The sequence below is a fragment of the Fulmarus glacialis genome, unplaced genomic scaffold (genome assembly GCF_000690835.1).
Source record: "Fulmarus glacialis isolate BGI_N327 unplaced genomic scaffold, ASM69083v1 scaffold5440, whole genome shotgun sequence".
Lineage (NCBI taxonomy): Eukaryota > Metazoa > Chordata > Aves > Procellariiformes > Procellariidae > Fulmarus > Fulmarus glacialis.
Genome location: NW_009185704.1, coordinates 4,038 through 22,802, shown reverse-complemented (window position 1 = coordinate 22,802; position 18,765 = coordinate 4,038). Strand labels below are relative to the sequence as shown.

The 18,765-nt window shown below is 42.8% G+C and overlaps 1 pseudogene; it reads left to right on the top strand.

The window, feature by feature from the left end:
- The window catches only part of LOC104074744, a 33,867-nt pseudogene extending 15,510 nt beyond the window's left edge, over positions 1 to 18,357 (top strand).
- The last annotated feature ends 408 nt before the right edge of the window (positions 18,358 to 18,765 follow it).

Here is an 18,765-nt window from a genome sequence, read left to right as displayed (position 1 = left end):
CTGTCGGACATGGGGGAAACTTCTAGCAGCTTCTCACAGAAGCCACCCCTGTAGCCCCCCCGCTACCAAAACCTTGCCACGCAGACTCAATACAGAAACAAAACTATGTTAAAGCCAATTTTCCACATAAAGGTGAAACAAAATCTGCCTTTTTACCTGGGGACACACCTTCGCAACTCCAGTGCATAGCCTTAGAAAGAAAAAGCTTTCAAAGGGTTCGGGTCCCATTTGGACTAGTATGAATCTAGATCATTATAAGAATCATTCTGCATTTATAAAAGTTCAGAATCTTGAATACAGTCCTGATTTCTATGCTGGCACACAGATCTGTTACTGTGCACCACAACAACTTTTTCTAGGAGTTGTATTACTCACACTATAGATATGAAACCCTCTGCACTAAACAGGCGTTTCAGGAAACACCAGGCCTCCCACTGGTTTGCAAAAAGTACTAGGATCTGATAATAAAAGGACCACCTCAGGGCTTTCAGGGACCATTATAACAGAAAAGGCTTGTTTTGGGAACCTCATTGCTTGAACTCCTTACTTCCAGGTGAAGCCTTTGCTGAATGTGGCCCAACAGGAGAAGAAAATGTAACTGAAGGAATTGGAGCTGAGAAGCATCATGTCAAAGACTTGGGAGCTCACAGAACACGCAAAAGACCAGAGGAGCAGACAGCCACCCTCAGCCAGGAGAAGAATGACCTCTCCATCTAGCTGTAGGCTGAGCGTTATCAATGGTTAAAGGCTTAGTATTCATTTAGGCAGGGCATCGGCTTTCTCAAATGACTCATAAGAGGCTCCTTTTCAGAATACGTAATGAATAAAGAGCATATGGGGATGATGCATGAGATTCACAGACAGCCTGACTGTATCTTAAATAAAGTTAAGTCCTTAGAAAACAGAGGAGACTGAGAGGCCTCATGGCTACAGCAAAGGAGTTGTTGTCACAAGTCCCAAGTTCTCTTCCTGGTCAATCACTGATGCTCAGCGTGATCTACGACAAGTCAGTGGCATCTTTTTAAAATATAAACTCTTCTTTAAGGACCTGTGTGTGTATAAACAGATTTTTTGATGCTTAACCTTAAGAAGCTATGGCCTGAGTCATGGAGATTCAGATCAACTATAACAACAGGTATGTTAAAGGAATCTTAATAAACTCTGCAGAAGAGGCAAAATCTTGCACTTCTTGCTGATGGAAGTTTGCTGCCGTAAGAGGCAGGAGTTGTAGCAGCCTTTCATAGGATGAACACTGGATTCCCACACCTTCATTAGGAACAAGAGAACTTGTTGGATGCTGAGGAGTGTCTGGCCCAAATGATGAAATCAAAGACGGACCTACTGAGCCAGATCCTGGATATGAAGGAGCTGATATGAGTGCCAGCAAGCTGGAGGATTAGCTCAACAATTTGAAATGTGACTTGGAAGAGCTGGAGACTACCTTAGCTAAAACTGAGAAGGAAAAGCAGGTACGAAGCATGACAGAGAGTTTTTTTCTGCCTAATTCTTCAGGGAAATGAACCCCGACAACCATTACAGCTCCTCCAGGCAGAGCACCCTTTGGGATGCTCAGATTCACTCAGCTCATCTCCTCCACAGTTTCTTATATTGTCTTCCAGCATCTCATATAACCCGGGATGGATTTAATTCTACACTTCACCCTTCTACCCCATAATAATAGTAATTTCACAGCAATTTCTAGGGATCTCTCTACATAAAGACATCTGCATCTCCTCTACATTCTTTATTAATTATACCCACTTTTACATGGCAATGCTGGCAGGCCTCTACTTATAAAATGCCCCCCTCCACAGCCACGTAACTCCTTTCCACCTAGCCTTGGGGAATACTTCTCCCTCTCCTGCACCTGAGCTGTTTTTTATTTAATGTAATTGGAGAAGTTTTAAATCTGTACTGTAGCAGCCATGTGGCTGTCTGCTGCTTCTTCTGAAGTCAGTGTTAACATCCACAGGATGTTAAACTCACAGATGCCTCATATGTCTCAGAATTTATTAACTGAATCTCAGATTCCTTCTGAAGAAATACAAGTTTCCAGTGACATTTTGTCCTGGTGCTGCTAACGGCTTGTGTGATCCACAAAACCTGCATGATATTCCCTTTCCTGTCTGCAGGCATTAGACCACAGAGTTCGAACTCTGACTTCAGATCTCTCTGCTCAGAATGACTCAGTCACTAAATTCCAAAAGGAGAAGAGGGCTTTGGAGAAAGTTCATCAGGCAGAAATAACTGCTCCATTTTTCTTTACTCTCTCCCATTCTCATTCTCCCAGTCTGGGGAAAGGAAGAAAAAAACATTGCTCGCTTAAATACTGTGAGACTACAGTTTGCTGCACAAACAGGAAGGGGGCTGTGTTTTTCTAGGTATTAACTCATGGCAGCACAGTGAAATGTTGCCAATTTGTGCCACTGCCCAAAGGAGCTACGTGAATTGCTGAGGGCAAGCAGGATTCTTCTGTAAGAGTCAATGCTGAACTGAGTTCCTGTGGGCCTATGGAAAATGCACACATGAAGCGCATACTGCTTTCAGGAAGCACCTCAAATGAATCTGTTCTTTGGGTTTTCAGTCTGTTGCCAGGGCAGGGTAATTAGTTTCTTGCCCAACTCTCTTCACTAGCCTTGGTCTCTCCCTTCCTAGAAAATTGCAAGGTGAGGAGAACAAGATGAACCACCTGATGAAGAACGACAGCAAATCTACCATTCAGATGCATGAGGTGAGGTGCAGTTGCTACAGTCTATATTTTACATGGCCCTCTTTGGTCTATTTTGGACATCTTGGGCCCTTCTGATAAACACCACCTGTATGTGTGTTATAAAGTTCTTTTTCACACTGATTCCCCTTTTTTCAACTAGCTGGAGGACAAGTGGGAACAAGAAAAGAAGACCCATGGCAAGGTGGAAAAGGCTCATCATAAAGCAGAGAGTAACCTCAAAATGACAATTGCTAACCTCAATGAGATGAAATGAGCCAAACTTGAAAGAGGTTGTAAAGAATTAAGTGTCAATTGTAACAGAATTTCCCAGGGTACGGGATCCTACTGGGTGCAGCTGTGCCACATCACAGTTCTGACAGCATTACCTACACCTGAAAAGTCACTTGATCATAAAGTCACCGGCAAAATCCATAGTCATACCCTGATGTCTTCAGTATTAACCCAATGACAAGCAGAAGTACAGTTCAGTAGTTCAGGTAAGCAGAATCAGAAATACGGGATTTTGTTTCCAAAGTCTTCCTCTGACTCATTGTCTGATATTTGTAATTCATCTTCTACACTCACCCACATATAAAATGTGTATAATCACCGGGAAGTTATGAGGCTTAAATGATTCATGTTTATGTAAGGCCTTATGATCCTCAGATAAAAACTGTTTTAGAAATGCAAAATATTATCACAAATTAGAACTTTATTTAGTGTCACTATTGACTACTTTAGTGACGGGTCTGCCAGCACTTCTCTGACAAACCTCCTCTTAGAAATTAACTTCCCAAAATACATATTTCCAACTCTATATTATCCAAGCCACTAATTTACCTAGTTAAAGAGCTAAGTAGCTAAGACAATGTGTACAATCATTAATAAATACTGGCAAGCTTTGCTAATTCAAATTCTAACACAGCACTCCACAGGGAGTACAAGATACTTGTGCTTCAGAGCAAGACCACTGGGACACTTAAGTGCCAGAAGAAAAATTAAGTGCTGGTGTTAGTCCTTCAGAGCTGCAAACAGACGACACAACTTCCTGGGGTGCTTGTGCCTTTACTTGCAGACTGATTAACGATGGAGTAAGGAGGAGCTTCAACAAAGGAAGCCCTGCCAGTCCCACTAAGGAGACAGGACACTAGATCTCAACCCACTTGCAACAAAGATTAACCTGTTCACTACAGAGTAGAAACACTTATTTGGCTTAACTCATTTGCTCTAACATCCTACCTTTTCTTACCCTTCAGTAGCCTGCTTGCGCAGCTTTATCTTTTTGATAAGACTGAGTTGGCAGAAAAGATTAATGCAGACTTTTTAAGCCTACCCTGTTAAAATGGATTCTGTAGCCTATCACCCTTTAAACCCTTAAATAACAGAACCAGCTGAGATCTAGTATTTATTTTTCCCCAGGTAGATCTTCACTTTTTTTCTACAGCAGATTCTGACTGCTTCTCTATGAGCTTGCGAAACCCCTCAGCTTGGAAACATTTGCCTTTTTAGCTTCCAGTGAATCAATAGTTCAGCCAGCTCTGAGATCCAGCTTGTCTTGTTTATTATCTACTCACTCTAAACTTCACTTTCTTTGAAGTCTGCGGAACTGTACATCATGGCAGATTTCCTGCCATGCTGCTATGGCCAGAAAAAAGGTGATCTGCTGCAGGGACCTCCTCTTCTGCTTGCAGGCAGCCAGCAAAGACGGCTGATAGACCTTTTCATCCACGTTAATGCTAAAGGCTCCTGCAAGGCACTCACCCTCTCACTATGGAAGGAAAGGTGGAAAAAACCAGAAATGAGGCCACAGCTCACAGGATGCACAGTGTTACCATTCTGAATTCAAATATGTCTTTCATCCAACATATTTCAGTGCCCAAATACTTAGCTAAAAACTCAGCATTTCAACAAAAACATGACCCATAAACCTAGATTGCAGCTATTTCTACGAACAAGCCTCTATTTCCCTCAAGTAACCAAATCAACTTGATTATATTCCTGAAGGCCAAATTCCAACATGATACAGGAAGCTAACCATGCTGCCGATAACATCAGTTGTCTACTGAGACACCTGGCCAGGTCTTTCCTGCTTTGTTGGCTCAGTATTCCCAGCTGTAGATGTCTCCCAGGAAAGAAAATCCAGTAGAGCTGACAAACATATAGAGAAGGGGATGAAGAAATTAAGATTCTTGTTTGTATTTCCACAAATTTCTCTCACATCTCTTGCTCATAGATACTTCTGTGCTTGTGTGTACCCTCCAGGCCTGTATATTGAAGAATTGGAAGAAGACCTGGAAGCTGAGCATGCTATAAGAAAACAGGTAACAATACCTGAGGAGGAAAAAACTCCTCAGGGGAGTGATTACACCTCTGAAAAGACCTGATGACATTAAACCACTAATTAAAAAACAAAATTCCCCATGAAAGAGTAATAAGATGGACAACAATCTTGAACTCTAGTTTTAGCCTATGCAAACTCACCGTTATAAACTGCACATGCTACTCCTTTCATAGAAACCTCTGAAGAAGGCAGCTACTGATGGGGCAGTCCTCCACAGAGCAAGAGAGTAGCAGGTCGGGGAAAATGGGCATTTCTCTGTCCTGTGTTTCAGCTATCAAATCACCCCATCCACTTTTTACAGTTCTGTAGTGATGGATGGATCTACTCTAATAAATCTTACGTAAATTGCCAGGATGTGGTTGTTAAATATATAATCAGATTCATTAACAATGGAAAAGCCTGAAGATAATTTAGTCCCAAAAAGGTTATATTTTAATAGAATGCTCTGAACACACTCTAATGACTAATACAAATTGATAGCATCAATAATAAGTAACATTTCCATTTCAATTCACTTTAGAAATGCTAGCTAATTAATTCTCAACTGTATCAGGAGATAGGTCAGTGTTTTTAGACACCTTGCACAGGTGGGAAAACAGGTAAAGGAACTTGTCCAGTGACACAAAAAGCAGCAACGTCGGTTAAAGCAGAGCACAGCATTCGGGAATTCCTGTTCCTTCTTTGATTATGCCTTACGCTTGCTACCACTGTTTCCAAAATGGTTATCCTTCTAAGTATACACAGGCTCTTCGGCAAGAAATAAGGATTTCTTCCCCTCTTTCCCACTAGGTGGAGAAACAAGGAAGATTGCCTGGAAGAAGCTCGTGTTGCAACAACTGCTCAGGTCAGACACCTTCCCCGCATCTGAGCATCTTCTCGCTTTCCTCAGAGAATGAGAAAAGGCACTGGGACTCTCCAAAGGAGAAGCTTCTTCAGCAGCTTCTCTGAGCTCTTATGCGGGCCGGATCCTGCAGACCTTACCCAACCTTCCCCTCACACTGCAGACCTTGGAAGGGGTAAAGCACTAAGGCTCCATGAAATTCACTGGGAGCTTTGTTATTCCTATAGAGTTGAAGTGGAAAGTGATCAGAGATTCATTAGAAAGTTGCTAATTCAGAAGCACACAGTAAAAAAAGGAGGCAGGGCTGTTAGGTGTATTTTCGATTTTTTTGCAAGGAAAATACACGGCCTACAGTCCAGAGAATTACTCTGAGCTTTAGCAAGGAGGCCTAGAGATGATTAATCTTTCTGGAAGATACCAGCCACTGACCTTCTAATGGATTAATACCGAAGATGGGATTTGTCCCAAATAAAGAGACTATTAAAACTAAATAAAAGGCTTCCAGAAGCCTTTGTTATAAAGCATCCCTGAGGGCCTTACTGAGACTCCAAGGCTGCCAGATCCCAGCTGACAACACGTACTTGGCCCCTTCTCAGATCTAACAGAACTGCAAGCGGGAAGCTGGGCTGCTGAAGCTGCTCCTTCAGCTGGAGGAGGTAGCCCTTCAGAGCAAGGCCATGGGCTCTACCCTGTGCAGGAAGCACATGGTTGCCATGGCTGAGATGGCAGAGCTCGTGGAGAATCCCCAGAGTGAAAGCGAAGCTGGAGACGAACAAACAGGTCACGAAAGCAGAGATGGATGACCTCAGTGCAAGCATGGAGTCTCTGCAGAAATCCAAGGTGAGAGGCCAACAGGGAATTCCTCAACAAACCACCAATGCAGCCACGGGTGCAGCCATCAGTGCAAGGCAGAATTCAGCCCTCTGCAGTGCGAGCTAACTGATACCAGAAAGCAGCTGTTTGCAGGTGGTGCTGAACACTGCCTGCCCCGGCTGATGGAGTGGGCATCTCCCTCGCTAAAGATCAGAACACACTCTGCACTCCCCCTGGCTATTACAGTCATCCCATTATAATTATAACCAACTGAAATAAACTGAGTTTGCAAGAGAGGGAGGATATTTTGGCCCTTCAAGCCTCACTCGGCACCATATGACTGACTCCTGTCTTACAGCTGAACTCAGATGCTCATGTTCACAAGCTGGAAGATAACCTGTCTGAAGCCAATGCCCAGCTGGCTAAGGTGGAGAAGAGCCAAGCTGAAATTAATGCCATCAGGCTCCAAGGTAAATTCCTTGACAGCTTTGTGCAGTGTTACCTCCCTCTGATCCTCCTCTTCCCCTACATTTCATCTACCTCTGGCATCCCTGCCCTCTAGTCTCCTCTAGCAAATCTGCCCAATCCTTCTATCCTTAGCTTCTCTTTCTCTCCAGTCTGATTGAATTAGTTCCTCTCCTGCTTCTTTATGCACTTTTCCCACAGCCGAAAACAGCCAGCTGAGTCGGGAGCACGAGGAAGCTCAGAGCAGGCATAACCAGATTGTCCACATAGAGATTTTTCTCACCCTGCAAGCAGATGACTTCAAGAGGCAGCTGGATGAAGAGCCAAAGGTACTGGGGACCACCAACTGCCTACAGAAATTGCTGCTGTCATGGGACATGCAGTGCCTGCTCTTTTGCATGCTGTCCACTTCAGAGTAACAAATCTTTTGTGTTAGCTCTCACAAAGGAAAACTTTCTCATCCAAATTAATCTCTGGGCTTGTTACCAGCTGATCTTGGAGGCAGTGTGGGGGACATGAGCCTTGTATGGGTATGAAAATAAGATACAGAATCACCCATAAGTCAGCACCAAAGAGCAGAAAACACACCTCTTCATTCTCAGTCCACTGTCCATTCAGTGGATCGTACAGCAGTTTATTTGCACAGATCACACAAGTTTGGCTCTAAATATACCAGTATTTCAGGTCTCTGTCTGACACATCTGTCTTGGAAATTTCTGCTTATCTCCAAAGAGTAATTCTAGTGCTGCACCTGTATATCAAAAGTCTGGCAAGAATTGTCTCTGTGTTCAGAACAATCGCCAAATGGGTTTACTGTCATAACTCTTTTGAAACACTGCTTGAGAGAAAACAGTGATGATGACAAGGCAAGTTCTGTTTTCAGTTGTATGAGCTCAATTCAATTCACTGCAGTACAGTAAAAAACAGGTATGGGGAACAGGAACTTGGCTCCTGACCAGGAAGATATTTTGAAGCCTGAGATGTTTCTAGCTGGTCCAGAGCTGAGTTGTTCAAGTGGAGCACTCCAGCTCTGCGGAGTGAGGTCAGTGTATTCGTACTTCCAATAGGACAGACACACAGTAATGGCTGTGCTATCTCTAGTCCTGCACTACTGCTGCAGTGCGCCTGGCCAACACCCACCATGATTTGGACTCAGTGAAAGAGTAGTTGGAGGAAGAGGAGGAGAGCAAAGCTGAACTGCAGTGCCTGATCTCTAAACTCAATACTGAAGTCATAATCTGGAAGACTAAATACAAGACTGATGCCATTGAAAGAATCAAAGAGCTGGAAGAAACCAAGTGAGCACTCAGCTTTCAGGGAGTCTGGGACTTATGGCAGTCTCATTATTTAGTTTGGCTGCTGAGTCGCAGCTTACAGATGTGATCTGTTAGGACTCAATTTGGTAAGACAGAGAGAAAGCAAAGGGCTCCAGCCAAGAGAAAGAAAATAATACTTGCAATAATAAACAGGGACTATTGAGACCTAACACTTGTACACTGACAGCAGAAAACCAACACTGATCCCTTCTGATAAAAGCTTGAATTTGGATAGCCTTTCTTTATTCCAACAAGGACTTTACTCTTCCAGCAGCCCTACAAAAGCCACTAGCATTTCCTAAGAATAAAGCAAGCATCAAATCAGATTAAACCCCTTAGAATCTGGTCCTTGAGAGCTGGTATTACAATCTAGAAGTTGAGCCAATCTTTGTAGCAGTCTCTCTAACAGAGCTAACATAAAGGTGCTTTCACATAATAGCAACAAAAGTTAAGGCATCTCGAGGGTTTCACTGTGTGCCTGAACATGTTGAGACAAATGGAGTAAGCTACTACATCTCTGCATGACTTTGTACTGAGTCCCAGGGATATTCAGAAGGGAAGGAGGCTACTTTGCTCTTAGACGCTATCCCAGTCCTTGAGATACCTGAATGGAAGGTGGAAGTGTCTATCACCAGGTTACAATCCAACAATAAAGAGCTGAGCTGAGGCCCGATATGCCATATCCACCAGTGGAGGGAAAGAACCAGCCACTCGTTTTACAGTCCTTTTTCTGAGACTGCTGCCAGGATTTCACCTTTTCACTGGTGAAAAAAGTGGTGGTGCTTGAGATGAGGGCTGCTGACTCCTACCATTCCTCACACCACGAACTACTTATTCACCAGGATATTTCTGCCCTCCCTCCCTCAGGACAAAGTTGGCTGTGAGGCTCCAAGAAGCAGAGGAGACAGCTGAATCAGTCCAAGCCTGGGTTACCAACACAGAGAAAACTGAGCAGAGGCTTCAGAAAGACGTGGAGGACCTCACTGCTGACCTCGAGAAGGCAAGAAATCCAGCCATTCAAGAGTGCATCCAGCACAAGTCTGACCAGCAAGATCTAAGACCTGGTACTGGGAGCCCTTAGAGTCTTTCTGTTAACTCAAGTCGGCTTTGGACTGGTCCCTTATTTCTTACTATTTTAAGATCTCCCTATTAAATGTCAAGTAATCTGTATGGCCATGAGAAGCAAGGCTAAGATTTATCACATCAAGAGAAAACCCAAATGAGAGCCGCAGCTAATTCCTAGGAGCACACAGCATGCTTCTGGTAAGCTCATTAGCTGACTTCCAGAAGCAAGAGTACAGCTAAAGCAAAAGCCCTCCTTTATTGCAAGGCAAAGTATTCATCTTCTTTTTAAGGATAATGATATCCTGCTTTGAACTTTTCAGTGTTGCAGTACGAGTGGGTTGGCCACTGGTTATTAACTACCATACTCAAAGCAGATCTAAACAACATGTAGTTTAAACACTAGCAACAAATGCTCCTTCATTAAATTAGTATTTCTACTCTTGCTAGTTTTAGTGTAAGAGCATGAATAGTAGTGCAACCACGGGACATTTGAATAAAAATGTTACTTAAAATAGGCACAAAGGCTGCTCCAAATCCACTGAAGTCCTTGGGTATCTGCCAATGACTGCAGTTGGCTTTAGAACAGGTCTCAAGAGCCGAAAATCCCACATACAGCATTACATTACTGGGCTGAAAAAATCTGTTTCACCATCACTTTCTTTAATGAAGCAGTTCTTTATCCTATGGTGTGCTTGTAACCATGGTATCTGAACGCATGTACGGATCATAAGGATATGTAGAATACTTGTGATTAAAAGCTCCTAGGAAAGAAAAATGTACCTTTATTCTTTCCCTTCATGACAAGCAGTTAAACACAGTCTAAAATAGTCTTGAATAACATCTTGTTTGTAACCGAATCATCTTTGAAATAGAAAGAGTCACACTAATCAACCCAGGCAATTACTAACAGCACATCTGCACAAGGAATATCTGAGGTGGAAAACATTTGCTCCACAGCAGCATCATTATAACCGCAGGAGCAAGGAAGACTATCACACTGATGGGAACTGGGTGATCTTGTTAAATTCCTAATGGTGAGGAAAGAAAGCCTCGTAAACATTTTAATCATCCATTCAGAGTGACCAAGAGAAACTCTGCCAGTCATTAGAGTGGCTGCCAATTTAACTGTGACTAGCTGGCAGGACACGCAGAGAAGTGAAGTGTAAAGAAAACTTGTGTCTGGTGAATGCTTGGCTTTATCTTTCCAGGCCAATGCTGCTTGTGCTGCCCTGGACAAGAAGCAGAGAGCCTTTGATAAGATGCTGGCAGAATGGCAACAAAAAATGCAAAGAGCTGCAGGTGGAAGTGGATAGTTCCCAGAAGGAATGTACACAACTGAAAATTTTGAGCTTAAGACTGCCTATGAAGAATCCTTGGAGCACCCAGAATCTATGAAAAAGGAGAACAAGGGCCCTTCACGGCAAGTCCTGGTTTGATGTTAAAAAACTCTGCAAATTGTAAGCCCCTTGATTCCTACTGAATCATCTCTTGTGGTGTTTTCCAGCATCAATTCCACTTTTCTTATTTCTAGCAGTGCCTTCACTCTCTGGGAACATACATTTGATGGACTTAAAGTCGCAGGCTAGATTCTGCTCTTGGGACAGGGTCTGCACTCACACACACACCACCTCTATCGGATCACCCAAGATTGTAACCAGCACCAGGTACTGCTTCCAGGGAACCAACTCTGGGGATAACATGCAGGATCAAGGTCCTTTCTGAACCCTCAAAATGCGATCGCAATAGCAGCTTGGTTGTGCTCACTGTTATACTAGGAGGTCATCACTCCAGGCTGGGCCACATATCATCACAAGAGCTCCGCATAAGGGAATAATGGACTGGTTACAGCATTAGGCTTAAATAAGACACAGGCTGCAGTCCCAGTTCAAGCTACAAGCATTCTCTCTAATTCTGAGAAATTCACTTATGGGACTATTAACAATGGCCAGCTTCACCCTGGGAAGATGATGTTCCCTTTAACCTCAGTGGGGAGGATAAGGCATCTTCAGGAATCAGTTCAGAGCACATCAGTTAAACTCCTTCTCAGAGTCTCCCTCTTTGCATCACTTCTCCCCCACTGGCTGTACAGGGAGCCCAGCTGCCTTGGTTGATGTTTGGGTTTGTGTTGTGTTGTGTTGTGTTTTGTTTTGTTTTTTTAAAAAACCCACTTCCATAAATTGCAAAAATTGATCTCTTACAGGAGGCTGGAAGATGGCACTGTAAATATTTAGAAAATGCTACAATCTGCTGCCCTTGCGGCCAACAGAAAACAGTGATGGACTCCCTGGCACAGACCCAGTGTTTTCTGGGCTATCTCCCCCAACCCTTTGCTCTGGCCTGCATCGGCTGGCAGAAAGCCCTGTTCTGCTGTACAGAGACGATGTGGCATCCTGTTTTCATTTTGTAAGAGCAACCATTTGAAAGGGGGAGAGGGGAAGGCTGGATAAAAAGTGGAAAAAATGTCTCTTGATTTCATAGGCTTCATTCTTCCACCCCCATGAACACATGCAGCTAGCAGGGCTCATTCAGAAATCCAGGATAATATTTAGCAATGAAAGAAAAGGGCAGCTGATATAAAGTGACTGGAAACATTTCATGCCACTTCCATTCAAAGAATCTGTCTGGTGCACTTGGTAAAGTTCATAGTCCTGAAATAAACCTATCATATGAAATATCCGTTTTCTTCCCTAGAGGAAATTAAGGATCTAATCAATCAGCTGGGGGAGGGAGGGAAAAGCATTCATGAGCTGCAAAAGATAGAGACTGGAGATTGAGAAGGATGAACTGCAGGTGGCACTGGAGGAAGAAGAGTCTTCCCTGGAGGTACCAATGCTACAGATGTGACAGCTGCATGCCAGCCCGGTGGCTGCTGCCCACATTCCATCAGATGGATTTTGTATGTATAACCCCACAAAGGGCATTTGTTTGTCCATCTGTTGCACCCTTCCTTGCAGGCTGAAGAAAGTAAACTAATTTGCATTCAGCTCACACTGGCTCAAGTTAAAGCTGACATTGACAGAACGTGAGAAGGAAGAATTTGAAACAACCAGGTACAGCAACGATACGACATTAAGCCACATGCAAAGGCTGCAGCATGGAGGTTTTAAGTTAGACACTAGGAAAGTTTTATAACCATTAAGGGGAATTATTCCTTGGACCAAATTGTCTGGAGGTTGTAGAGTCTCCATTACTGGAAGTTAAGTGCAGTCTGGTCAGACGTTGTCTAGTGGGACTGGTTTAGCAGGAGGTGATCCAGATTTTAGGGAGTAGATTTTTAAGATGACCTCTTGAAAGCTCTCCCAGCCCTATGTTTTAAAAGAAGATATTCATGAATGGCTTGGTGGAAAATCCCAGTATCTCAGTTTTAAAAGGTTTGAGAAGTTACTGTATTTTTATTACTTAGTGGGCAATAATTTGATACAAAAGCTGGATCAGACTCAACGTAGCAGAATGCTGTACCATATGGCTCACCGGACTCCACAGAAATAATCACCAGCATGCAATTGAGTCTCTGCAGGCAAGTCTGGAGACTGAAGCGGAGTGCTGAAGGTCTCGGGCGCAAGAAGATGGACACTGACCTGACCAGCATGGAAATGCAACTGGATCACACCAACAGGAACAACAGTGAGCTTGTCAGGACACTGAATAAACTGCAACAGCATGTCAAGGTAAACTGGAGAGGGTGGAAGCAGGTCCCTGGATGGAAAAGCATACCAGTTCTATTTTACAGCTTAAGCAACACAGCAGTAGATTATGTACTCTTGTTTAGACAGACATCTTGAACAAATTGAGAATTTCTATTCAAAAGCCCTGGTTCTCCCACTCATACCAATTTCAATCTGTAGTAGTTCCAACAAACCTTACACAAGACAAGCATTACTATCAGCTTTTGTCAAACTAGAAACCCAAAGAACTATTCATATGTAATTAAAACAAAAAAGTTCTGCTTTTAAAAGAAGTTGTAATTGCTGTTTGGACAGGACAGTCAAGAAATGGACTAGAAACTAACAGAGATGTAAAACTAAGGAGCTTTCTTTGGCTCTTTATTTCTAAAATAAAACTAAGTAAATAAGTAAAAGGCTAGTCTCTTTGTTGGAATAAAGTGATACAACTGCTGCCAAAAGTCCAATTTTAGTGACTTAAAGAGTAACAACAAAGATTCTTTCTCTCTATACACAGGTATATATATATACACAAACACACTCAAACCTAAGTTGTCCTCAGTTACATCACTCTCAGTCAGAAGTAATTCTCTTAAAGTCAGTGTGGCTACAATGATATAAGACAGGCATACATGACACTGGGATCCAGTGCTGGGAGTTTTTTGCAAGGTTTGGTTTGGTTTTTGCTTTTTTTTTTTTTTTTTAAAATCTGGCATCACCTTAAAGAGGAGCTTTGCAGAGAGACCTCCTACATCTTTCAGCTTCCTCTCCCTTCATTATTTACATTAATCTTTCATCTGCTTTCAGGACCTTCGGATCCAAATGGATGAGGACGCTCGCCAGCACGAGGAGGAGCTGCAGGAGCAGTACATGCCGCCTCAGCCCACTACAGTCAGAGCTGGAAGAAATACAGACCGGCCTGGAGGGCAGCGAGCACTCTCGCAAACTCCTGGAGCAGGCAGAGGTCTTGTGGAAGACATAATGAACTCAATGTCCATGTACAGAGAAAGTAGAACAATTTATGCAACAGCTACCTTGTCAGAGAGTTTATGTGCATGTGGTTTAACATTAAATCTTAACTCTGGGTAAGAAGTGCAGGATTAGGCCAATGATGGGTAAATATAACAGTGGTCTGTAAGATAGGTCTGATAACTCTATGCAACATGAAGAGCTCAGTCTTAGAGATATTATACTGATAGCAGGATTTAAAAAAAACCATCATCTTGGCCCAACTTTGCTCCTAGTAAGGCCTATGAAAAGACTTTTAGCAAATTCAGCCGTACAGTTAACTGAGCTGAGCACTTCTGAAAAACCCACTTTAAAAGGGACAGTGTAAAATTCTGCCTCCATTGAAACTATAGTTTTACTAGTTGTTTCCATGGTGCTGGGATTTCTTCCATAGACTGTAACCCACAGCAAGATCCATATTACTGAAATTTTAAGCATCCTTGCATTACAGATTGCAGTATGAAGTAACATACCTGCCATTTCATTTCATGCGTAGATTTAAGAAGCTACTTTAACATTCACCATCACAGCCTGCAGTTCTTTTCCATAAAGGCCGCACATGCTAACATTTCCAAGGAGAAGAGTATAACTTCTGGAAAGGACTAATAATACACGAAGCATTTCTCAGCTGCAATTATGGGACATCAGTTATAAAAACTGAGTCGTAAATGTGTTTTTTATTCAAATAGGCTAAAAAATGCAACCAATATATTCACTTCCAATTGACTGATGATAAAAGGATTCATTTTTAGCAGGTGAACTGCTATCTCCATAGCAAATTTGAGTTTTTAAACTTATTTGTTATACAAAACCTACATAGCACAGAACTTGTGCAGCATTCTGGAACGCAATGGTACATTTACTTGATGTTGTTTTGCTGAAGAGCAGCTTGTTTTGCTAGAATGCAGTTTTTCTATTAAAGCCTTTGTAGTTCTCCTTCCTTAGAGTGTTTGGTTTTTTGGGTTTTTTTTGGTTTTTTGTTTTTGTTTTTTTTTTACAGCAGCAACAACAGTCCTTCAATGATTCATATCAGTAAACAGTAAGCACTAAATGAGCTGTGGGGCTCATATTTTCCACGAGATAAAAAGACACATACATATCGTAAACGGTGGAGCAGAGACTGTGTTTGTTGAGAATGCAATCAAATACAGTTTCAGTCGGGTCTAAAGCCAGCTGCTGCTATGCAGCATAACTTTGAAATAAATAATATTGGTATATAAACTCAAATTCATACCCACAGAAATTCAAGAAAACAGACTCAGACTCAAGGCCTGTTAGACCCAACAGGGTCTATTTCTGCCTCAGAAGTGTATCATAATTTTAGCTCTCATTTACCGTGCAAGTAAATACACAGGTCCTAATGTTCTGCAACGCAGATCCAGTGGGGATGAATCCCACTTTGCTTAACAGTGCACAATTCTATAGAGAAAAAAAAACCTCTACAGAAAACTGTGATGCACAAATCATCTCTTTGAGAGCCAAACAGAAGAGCTGAACAGATAAGACATTCTGGGTCTCTAAGACTTCTTTCTGCTCTCTAGAATCAGTCTGCTTACTATTAAATGAAAGCTGGAGCCTGACCTTCAATGCACTACTAATGAACATGAGGAAATCATCAGTGAGTACTGAGCAGCTGATGAGAGAGCAAAGCAAGCTGTGGCTGATGTAAGTCACCTCGCCACTTTTCTGCCCTTTACGTTGGTAGCTGGAAACCTTAAGGTATATATTCCATTATTTCTCTCCAGTGCTGATTTGAAAGCACACTGTTAATAATATATGTCAGCACTTGCATTGCTTTTTATGATCCTGAAAAGCAGAATGCACGTTAGCTCACTGATTGCAGCCTGGCAAAATTAATCCGCAAAAGAAGAAATCCACTTCCTCTCTGCCTCCCTGGTAATCTACATCACAGATGGCACCCTGAGGAATTCCTCCATTTCCTCTCGATTTATCCTTTCCTTCACTTATTACACAACTCCACTCATCACACCTATCAGGCCTCCAACAAAGAGTAGGCCGGCTTCCCCCTCTAGCTAGTCAATGGCATTCGTAATTGGCACAGAGGGGAGAAAAGTTGCCAGCACTGAGCAGATTGCTCCTTTGGCACTGTGCTGACAACTGGCACTTCAGAAATATCACAGCTAGCTGTGGATTTAATGCACAGCATTTCCTCCCAGAGTGAGGCTGAGCCTTCTGCCACCTTTGCGCTTTCAGCTACTCCATGCTCAGACAATATCTTCACCTTCCATCTACAGCACACTCTCAGCCACCTTCTTTCCATTGAAAGGTAGAAATCAAAGCCTGAAGTGTCATTAGAACTGAAGCTATTGACTTAATAATAGGTGGGGATAATACCTTTGACTACTCCAGTGATACTGAGTGAGCATACCAATCTAGAATTGTCCAAGTCAGCTGGGATTACTTCCATTGATTTCAGTCAACTGTGGATCCAGCCTTCAGAAAGGCAGCCTATAATACACAGAAAAATTAAAAATATGGCAAAATTTCACAGAAGGTAACATACAGATATCGGGTCTACTTATCCTAGCTTTCAATGATCTGCATAAATGGCTGTGCTGTCAGTCTGTTTCATACCTTCCTCACAGGCTTCCTGTGTGGCAAAGGATCTGTGTCAGGAGCAGAATCATTGCATGCACCTGGAAAAGATTAAGAAGAACTATTAAATTGCAATAAAAGACCTGTAAGTCAAGATAGAATAGGCTGAGAAGTTAGCCCTGAAAGGAGAAAAAAAGCACCTTCATGAACTCCAGGGTAAGAAAAACATATACAAATATATTAGAAAGATCATTCCAACAGAGCAGCTATGAAACTCTTTCCTGCACCTGAGCTTCCACATTCAGCACAAATACCTGAAAAGGAATGTTTTCATTTAACAGCCAACATGTCCCAAAGGGAATGCACTAATTTAAGGAAATCCAGACTAGGCAGAAAAGAGGCATGTAGGACACTCTCAGCCCACTGGAGCGCAAGATAACTTCAGCACTTTGCACCTTGCGCAGAACTCATCGATCAGAATCTTTATGGTGCTTGAGTACAGCAGTAACAAGCCACTGGTATCAGCAGCGGATCTACACCCACGAAGGAGAATTTGCAAGGTGTACTGTCATCAGCGGCATGACTTGCCATTTATTCTTCAACTGCAACAAAACAGTAGAGCATGAGTAGCTTCAAATTCCTGGGGCAGATACCATCTTCCTGTTTCTTTTTCTGATCCTTATAATTCCACATCAACACTTCAAATCCGTTCCATAATCATTTATCCTTCTGCTCCTTTTCAGATGAAGGAACTGGAAATAAGAGTCAGACTCCAAACAGAAACACCACGTGGAGACTGAAAATTCTGCACAAGAACAAGAGGCCTCTAAAGGAGCCTGTCTTCCACAAAAGATGGCCACAAAACCAACTAGTGCATGCAGGAGCAGCTGGAAAAGATGCAGAACAAACTGTAAACTTACAAGAGACAAATTGAGGAGGTTGTACGTATTCGCTGCTCCAGCTCACTGTTTCATCACACAATTGTACCTTGTGCACCAGGGGCATTTTGCCTCTCCAAAACACATACTGCAGGAGGCACATGTTCAGTGCCTAGTGATAGCACCCCCAGACATGTGGCCCACTGCAGACTTCCAAGCACCTACTGAGACAGTCACTCAAAAATGTGCATCATTCTCTACAAAGGATTACTCTCCTCTCCCTTCCTTGCAGCCACTTCCTGTCCTCAAATATAGTCTCTAATATGTGCACAGATATGAACACACAATTTAAAAAGTACCTATTAACTACCATTCTTTAGGGTCGTGACTATATTCCTCACCTTGATGTTGTTATGCAGAGATATCGAACATGTTCCAGGTCAGTTTTTTCCAATGCAAAGATTTCTCTCGTTAAATCAAACCCCTTCTGGTACAGGAACAGGAGGCTAACCAAAGCCTGGCCAAGTAAAGGAAGACCGTACATGAACTGGATGACGCAGAGGAGAGGGAGATGGGATGGCTGAATCAGCCCTAAACAAACTGCACACCAGGCATTGTGTCTCAGCAAGCAAAGGACTTGCTTACTGGGGAGGTTATCCAGTGCCTAAACCCTCTTCCTCTGTGTTAGTGGCTCAGGAATAGGCACCGAAGCTGGAGTCACACGTTTGAACCTACCTGCCATGAATTTATTAGAGCAGAAAAGGGTGTGGGACGGAGATGAGGAAAACATAGGTGTGTTCTCAACGCCAGCCAACTCATACAGTTCCCTATGAAAGGGAACAGAGATATTCCACAAGTCTCCTTATGCACAGAGATAAGTTCTGAAATGGCTAATGGTTAGTACAGATGTGTTTTCACTAATGGTAAAATAGAAAGGGGAAAAGAGCAGCATCCTTCTACTTCCAAAAGCGATGCACATTAAGGGCTAAATCTTTTCTCAAGCGCACCAAAATTGCACAGCAAGGACCTTTCTTAGGAAAAAGCCCACCTCATCCTGGCACTCCACGACACTTCTGTATGCTCCAACAGTCTAGCAGGGAAGACAGGGAC